Genomic DNA, 8,084 nt, shown 5'->3' on the forward strand with positions numbered 1-8,084 from the left:
TCCCCTGCCGCCCCTCCCTCGTCACCTGTCAGCTGACCCCGCCCTTCCCCCACCGCCCGAAATTCTGAGGGAATTTCTCCGTTTTTAGACAATTCCGGGGATTTTTGTTTTCTGTACAAACCCCCCCCCAATAAAAAAAAAAACAAAAAAAAACGAGGAGGGGGACGCGGGAGGGGGGGGGGGCGGTGACACCTGGGGGGGGGGGCGGTGACACCTTGGGGACACCCGGGGGGGGGGGCGGTGACACCGGGGGGGGTCGCGCGCTGCCGGTGCCCCCCCCCCCCCCGCCCCCCCCCCCCGGGTGTCCCCGACGGGGCCGCCTCGGGCCCGGAAGGTTCTGGAAAGGCTCCGCAGGCCCCGCTCGGCGTTGGCCAAACGGGTTGGTGACTCAGAGCGGGGGGGGGGGGGGGACGGACCCGGGGGTGACTCAGAGCGGCCCCGAGCGCTGGGAGCGGCACCCGCGCCAGGAAGGGGCCGAAATCCGCATTTTTCACCGCTTTTTCACCGCTTTTTCCACATTTTCCCCCATTTTTCCTCGCGGGGGTCACACGATCCCCTCCCCCCCCCCCCCAGCAGCGCCGCCCCCCCCGCCCCCCCCGCGCTATTTTTGGGGTGCAAACCACGTGCGCCCCCCCCTCCCCTCCCCCCCCGGGGTATTTTTAGTGTCCCCCCCCCCCTCCCCCCCCCGCACCCAAAAAGCCGCAGAGGGACGGGGGGGGAGGGGCGGGGGGGGAGGGGCTGTCACCGGTGTCACCCCCCCCGCCCCTCCCCCCCCCCCCCCCCGGGGCTCCCCAGGGGCACCGGGACCCACCCCCCCCCCCCCCCGGGGCTGTTTCGGGGTTTTGGGGCCCCCCCCGGCGCCGCCCCCGCTGTCACCAAAGGGGGGTCCCCAATCCCCTCCCCCACCTCCCCATTTTTTCCCATTTTCCCCCAGTTTTCCCCCAGTTTTTCCATTTTTTCCCTTTTTTCCCATTTATTTCCCCAGTTTTCCCCCAGTTTTTCCCTTTTTTTCCCAATTTTTTCCCCATTTTTCCCATTTTTTAAACTCCCCGCCCGGGGCCTGACCCGGATTTTGGGGGAGGGGAGGGGGAATCCCCAAATTTGGGGGATCCCGGGGACCCCCGCAGGAAGCGGCAAATCCCGGAAAAAGTCCCCAAAAAACGGGGGGGAATGGGAAAAAATGGGGGGAAAAATGGGGGGGGGGGAAATGGGGGGAAAAATGGGGGTAAAAATTGGAAAATAAATGGGAAAAAATGGGGGGAAAATGGGAAATAAATGGGAAAAAATGGGGGGAAAAATGGGAGAAAAATGGAAAAAGAATTGGAAAAAATGGGGGGAAAAATGTGGGGGGGGGAAAATGGGGGGAAAAATGGGGGTAAAAATTGGAAAATAAATGGGAAAAAATGGGAAAATAAATGGGAAAAAATGGGGGGTAAAATGGGGGGAAAATTTTGAAAATAAATGGGAAAAAATGGGGGGAAAATGGGAAAATAAATGGGAAAAAATGGAGGGAAAAATGGGGAAAAAATGGGAGGAAAATGGGGGGAAATGTGGAAAAAGTTGGGAAAAAGTGGGAAAAATGGAAAAAAATATGGGGAAAAAATGGAAAAAAATATGGGGAAAATGGGAAGAAAATGGGAAAAAAATGGGGAAAATAAGGGGAAAATGAGGGGAAAATTGGGGAAAAAAGGGGGAAAAGCTGGGAAAGAACCCCCAGGACCATGAGGAGGAGGAGGAGGAGGAGGAGGCGGCGCGGGCGGGGCCGCGGCCGGTACCGGTCGGACCGGCTGGAGCGAGAGTCCCGCGGGCGGCGGGCACCGCGCGGCTCCGGGAGGGTCCCGGACCGGTTCCACCGGGTCCGGCCCGGCCGCTGCCCGCGGCCACGCGCGGCGGCGCCGGCCCCGTCCGGGGGTGTCCCCGGCCCCGCCCCGGCCCCCGCCCCGCGGCGGCCCCGAAAGCCCCGAGAGGCTCCGGGGTGCGGGGAGGGGGCGCGGGGGGGGGGCGGAATCTGGGGGTCCCCGGGGGGGGCGGGGTCGGGGTGGGGCGGGGGAGTCCCCAAATTCGGGGGGTGGGGGGGGGGGGGCAGAGGGGGAAGTGGCGCCCGGAGCGGCCGCGCCCCAAAAACCGCAGCGACCGCGGGGGGGGGAGAGGGGGGATCCCCCCTCCCCAAAATCCCCAAATCCCCGAACCCCCGAATCCCCCGCCCCAAAATCCCCGAATCCCCCTCCCCGAACCCCCAAACCCCCGAGTCCCCAAACCCCCAAATCCCCGAATCCCCAAATCCTCGAATCCTCGAATCCCCCTCCCCAAATCCCCAAATCCTCCGCCCCAAATCTCCCTTCCTTGGGGGGGGGGCTCTGGGAACCCCAAAATCGCCGCCCCCCCCCAAAAGCGCCGCCCCCGCGCTGCGAGCGGCGCTGATGAGCGTTAATTACCGAACCCTCATTAACCGGGCGCCCACGCGCGGCCGCGCCCTCGCGGGATCCCGGGGATCCCCCCCCGCCCCAGAATCCGCACCGGGAGCCCCCCCTGGGGTCCCCCCGGTGCGGGCGGGGCCCTGAGGGGGGGGGGGGGAGGGGGGGGGGAAACCGCGGCCCCGCCCCCACCGGGGACTCCCCGGGCGCGGCCGGAGGGGGGGGGGGAATGGGGGGGGACCACGCCCTGAGCGCGCCCGGGACCCCCGGGACCCCCCCGGGACCCCCCCGGGACCCCCCGGAGCCGTCACGGGACACGCGGGGGTTCCCCCCCCCCCTCCCCCGGCGTTCGCGGCGCTCCCGGAGCCCCCCCGGGACTAACGAACCCCCCCCCCCCCCCGCCCCCGAACCCACGGCGGTACCGGAACCCCCCGGGACCCTCACGGGCCCCCCCCCGCAGCTCGGGACGCCCCCGGGAGCACCGGAACCCCCCGGGAGCACCGGGACCCCCCGGGACACCCCCGCGTCACTCTCGGCACCACCGGGACCAACTCGCGGCACTCCCAGAACCTCCCGGGCCCGTCCCGGGACCGCCGGGACCCCTCCCCGCCCTCCCGGGGCTCCCGGAGCCCCCCGGGACTGCCCCGGACACTTCCCCGGCAACTCCCGGGACCACCGGAACCGTCCCGGGACCGTCCCGGGACCCCCTCCCGCCCCTCCCGCAGCCGCCGCCCGCCCCGGTGCGGTCCCGGTGCGGTCCCGGTGCCCTCCCGGTACCTGCGCGCTGCGGGCTCAGCGGCCGGGCCGGGCCATGGCCGGTGCCGGGTGTGGCGGTGCCGGTGCCGGTACCGGAGCGGCCCCGGCGGCTCGGTCCGTGCGGAGTGGCCGCGCCCGGGCGGCTCCCGGCTCTTGTAGGGCGGCGGAGCCTCCCCCGCCCCCGGGGAGGGCCCGGCCCGGCCCGGCCCCGGGACAGGGAGCGGCCCGGGACAGCCCCGAGCGAGCGGCAGCGGAGCGGGAGCGGCCGCGGCGCGCCCGGGACTGGGAATGGGAACGGCGGCGGGGCGGGACCGGCACCGGGACCGGCTCTGGGCCTGGGACGGGGCGGTTCTGGGCTCGGGACGGGCCCGGTCCGGGACTGGGACTGGGCCCGGTTCTGGGCCCGGTCTGGGCCCGGTTCTGGTCCCGAGACGAGTCCGATTCTGGGCCCGGGACGGTCCCGGTTCTGGTCCCGGTTCTGGTCCCAGTTCTGGTCCCGGTCTAGTCCCAGTTCTGGGCCTGCTCTAGTCCCGGGTCTGGTGCCGGTTCGGAGCGATTCCGGGCCTGGTCTGGTCCCGCTTCTGGTCCCGGTCTGGGGCGGTTCTGGTCCCAGTTCCAGCCCCGGTCTAATCCCGGTTCTGGTCCCAGTTCAGTCCTGGTCTAATCCCGGTTCTGGTCCCAGTTCAGTCCTGGTCTAGTCCGGGTTCTGGGCCTGCTTCTGGGCCGGGTTCTGGGCCCAGTTCTGGTTCTGGACCGGGGCTGTTCTGGGCCCGGTTCTGGGCCCAGTTCTGGTTCTGGACCGGGGCTGTTCTGGGCCCGGTTCTAGGCCTGGTTCTGGGCCCGGTCCGGGGTTGTTCTGGGCCCGGTTCTGGGCCTGGTTCTGGGCCCGGTCCGGGATTGTTCTGGGCCCGGTTCTGGGCCCGGTCCAATCCTGGTCTTGGTCCCAATCCTGTCCCAGTTCTGAGCCCGGACCCTCCCCAGGGCTGGTTCTGACTCCGATCCTGGGTCAGTTCCGATCCCGGTCCCGGTCCTGGTGACGATCCCGGTCCCGGTTCTGATCCCGATCCGGTCCCAGTTTTAATCCCAGCCCTGGTCCAGTTCCGGTTCCGGTCCCGGTTCTGATCCCAGCCCTGGTCCAGTTCCGGTTCCGGTCCCGATCCAGTCCCACTCCTAAACCTGATCCAGTCCCGGTTCTGATCCCAGCCCTGATCCCGGTTCCTTTCCCGGTTCCAGTCCCGGTTCCGGTCCCGGTCCCGGTCCAGGCTCCATTGGACAATCCCGGACCCCCCCCCTCCCCCCCCAGGTGAGTCCCAAGCCCCGCCCCCCCCCCAGGTAACCCCAACTCCCCCCGGGTGAGCCCCAAACCCCCAGAACTGGGGACACTGGGGGCACTGGGGGTGTCGGGACCCCAGTTTGGCCCAGTCCCTACTGGGAGCCAAAATCTTCCCAAAATCCCCAACTTTTCCCACTCTTGAAAATTTCTCCCAATTTCCCCAAATTCCTCCAAATTCTCCTGAATTTCCCCCAAATTCCCTTTAAATTCTCCCCAAATTTCCCCAAAATTTCCCAAATTCCCCTTCCCGATCTCTTTCCCCATCTGCGGTTCCGAGGCCGTTCCCGGTGGGACCGGGGCCAATTTTGGGACAATTTTGGGCCATTTTGGGAAAAATTTGGGCCGATTTTGGGCCAATTTTGGGATGTTTTGGGCCAATTTTGGGGCTGTTCCTGCTGGGACCGATCCCGGGCCGTTCCCAAGGTGGTGCCGGGACCATTTTGGGGCCGTTTTGGGGCCGTTCCTGGGTGGGATCGGGGCCGATCCCGGGCGGTTCTGGGGCGGTTCTGGGACCATTCCCGGGCCCATTTTGGGCTCATTCCGGGGCTGTTTTGGGGCTGATCCGGAGCAGTTTTGGGGCTGATCCGGCGCTGATCCCGCGGCTGTTTCGGGTCCATTCCCGGGCCCGTTTTGGGGCCGTTCTGGGGCTGACCCGGGCGGTTCTGGGGCTGACCCGGGCCCGTTTTGGGGCAATTCCAGGGCGGTTCCGGGGCTGTTCTGGAGCCGATCCCGAGGCTGTTCCCGGGCGGTTCTGGGATCGTTCCCGGGGCTCTTTTGGGGCCGTTCCGGGGCTGATCCCGGGACCGATCTGAGTCCGACCCGGAGCCGATCCCGGGCCCGTTTTGGGGCCGCTCCCGGGGCAGTCCTGGGGCCGTTCCGGGGCTGTTTTGGGACCGTTTTGGGGCCGATCCCGGGACCGTTTTGGGGCCGCTCCCGGGTCCGCTTCGGGGCTGTTTTGGGGCCGCTCCCGGGCCCGTTTTGGGGCCGCTCCCGGGTCCGCTCCGGGGCTGTTTTGGAGCCGCTCCCGGGCCCGTTTTGGGCCCGCTCCGGGGCTGTTTTGGGGCCGATCCCGGGCCCGTTTTGGAGCCGATCCCGGGCCCGTTTTGGGCCCGCTCCGGGGCTGTTTTGGGGCCGCTCCCGGGCCCGTTTTGGAGCCGATCCCGGGCCCGTTTTGGGGCCGCTCCGGGGCTGTTTTGGGGCTGTTTTGGAGCCGCTGCGGGGCCGTTCCGGGCGGTCCCGGAGCCTCCGGTGCCAAATCCCGGCGCATTCCCGAGCGCTGCCTCATCGCCCCCGCCCCCCCCGGCCCCGCCCCGGGCCCCGCCACGCCCGGGGGGACCCGAGGGGGACACGGGGGGGACACGGGGGGGACACACGGGGGGGGAGGGGACACACGGGGGGGAGGGGGCGGGGCGGATCCGCTGTCACCTCCAGATGTGGCGACACCGCTGGCAGCGACACGGGGGGGGGCGGGGGGGGGACACGAGGGGACCCCCCCGGGGCGGGGCCGGGGGGGGAGGGGCTGTTCGGGAGTTTGGGATGTTTGGAATTTTCGGATGTTTGGGATTTTGGGCTGTTTGTTCGGGATTTTGGGATATTCGGGATTTTGGGCTGTTTGGGATTTGGGGCTGTTTGGGATTTGGGGCTGTTTGTTCGGGATTTTGGGATGTTTGGGATTTTGGGATATTCAGGATTTTGGGATATTGGGGATTTTGGGCTGTTTGTTCGGGATTTTGGGATATTGGGGATTTTGGGATGTTTGGGATTTTGGGCTGTTCGGGATTTCGGGATTTTGGGCTGTTTGTTGGGGATTTTGGGCTGTTTGGGATATTGGGGATTTTGGGCTGTTTGTTTGGGATTTCGGGATTTTGGGCTGTTTGGGATTTTGGGGCTGTTTATTTGGGATTTTGGGATGTTTGGGATTTTGGGATGTTCGGGATTTTGGGCTGTTTGGGATTTTGGGCTGTTTGGGATTTCGGGATGTTTGGGATTTTGGGCTGTTTGGGATTTTGGGCTGTTTCTTTGGGATTTTGGGCTGTTTATTTGGGATTTTGGGATGTTTCTTTGGGATTTGGGGCTGTTTATTTGGGATTTTGGGCTGTTTCTTTGGGATTTGGGGCTGTTTATTTGGGATTTCGGGATTTGGGGCTGTTTGGGATTTTGGGCTGTTTGGGATTTGGGGCTGTTTATTTGGGATTTTGGGCTGTTTGTTGGGGATTTCGGGATTTTGGGATGTTTGGGATTCCGCGCTGGCCCGGGGCCGCCGGGGGCGGGGGGGCCGCGCTTGGGGACACGTGGGCGACAAAGGGGGGGGGCGGCAGGGGGGTCTGGGGGGGGCAGCGGGGGGGGACCCGCGGAATTGACAAAAAATTCACAAAAATTCCCAAAAATTCCCAAAAATTCCCGAACTGCCAAAGATCCCCGAATTCCCAAAAATTCCCAAAAAATTCCCCAAAAATTTCCAAAAATTCCCCAAAATTCCCAAAACATTTCCCGAATTCCCCGAAATTCCCCCAAAATCCCCAGGAATTCCCGGGATTCCCGGGGAGCCGCGGGGCGGGGCCAGCCCAGCCCGGGACACCTGGTGGCACCTTGGTGGCGCTGGGCGTGGCCTGGCGGCGGCGCTGGGCGTGGCCCGGCCGGGCGTGGCCCCTGGTGACGCTTTGGTGACGCTTTGGTGACACCGGGGCGTGGCCCGGCCCCGGGGATGCCCGGGCGGTGCCGCCGCACCTGGGCCAGGTGTGCCCGGTGTCCCCTCCCCCCCCAGGTGTGCCCGGTGTCCCCTCCCCCCCCAGGTGTCCCCAGGTGTCCCCTCCCCCCTGGGATTTGGGGCCTCAGGAGGGAACTGGGACCGAACTGGGACCAAACTGGGACCGAACTGGGACCGAACTGGGGCTGAATTGGGGCCGAACTGGATCCAGATGTGGCCAAGGGGGGGGGCGGGGCCACATCTGGCGCTGTCCGGGGTGGGGGAGGGGAAGCCCAGGAAGGAAATAGGGGGAGGGGTCAGTGGTTTATACTGGTTTATATTGGTTTTTACTGGTTTACGCTGGTTTATACTGGTTTATATTGGTTTATACTGGTTTATATTGGTTTATATTGGTTTTTACTGGTTTATACTGGTTTATACTGGTTTATGCTGGTTTAAACTGGTTTATATTGGTTTATACTGGGAGGGGCCCCCCCAGATGTGACCGAGGGGATTCTGGGGGGGATTCCCAGAAAATTCCGGAATTTCTGCCCCAAACTCGTCGGGATTTGGGTTTTTTGGTTGTTTTTTGTTGTTGTTGTTTTTTTGGGGTTTTTTTGGGGTTTTTTGGGGCTGGGGTCACCCCGGGACCCCCCAGAATTCCCGGGGCTGCTCCGGGTTCTGGTCCTGATCAAAGCTTTTGAGGGATTTGAAGGAAAAATTGGGAATTCTGGATGGCACGGGACCCCCCTGGAATGCCCCAAAATCCCCCAAATCCTCCCCAAAAAATCTCCACAAAAAACCCGAAATCCACTCCAAAAAAATCCCCGCAAATCCTCCCCCCAAAAAACCCCAAAAGTCCCCCAAATCCTCCCCAAAAAATCTCCGCAAAAAA

The sequence above is a fragment of the Agelaius phoeniceus genome, chromosome 38 (genome assembly GCF_051311805.1).
Source record: "Agelaius phoeniceus isolate bAgePho1 chromosome 38, bAgePho1.hap1, whole genome shotgun sequence".
NCBI lineage: Eukaryota > Metazoa > Chordata > Aves > Passeriformes > Icteridae > Agelaius > Agelaius phoeniceus.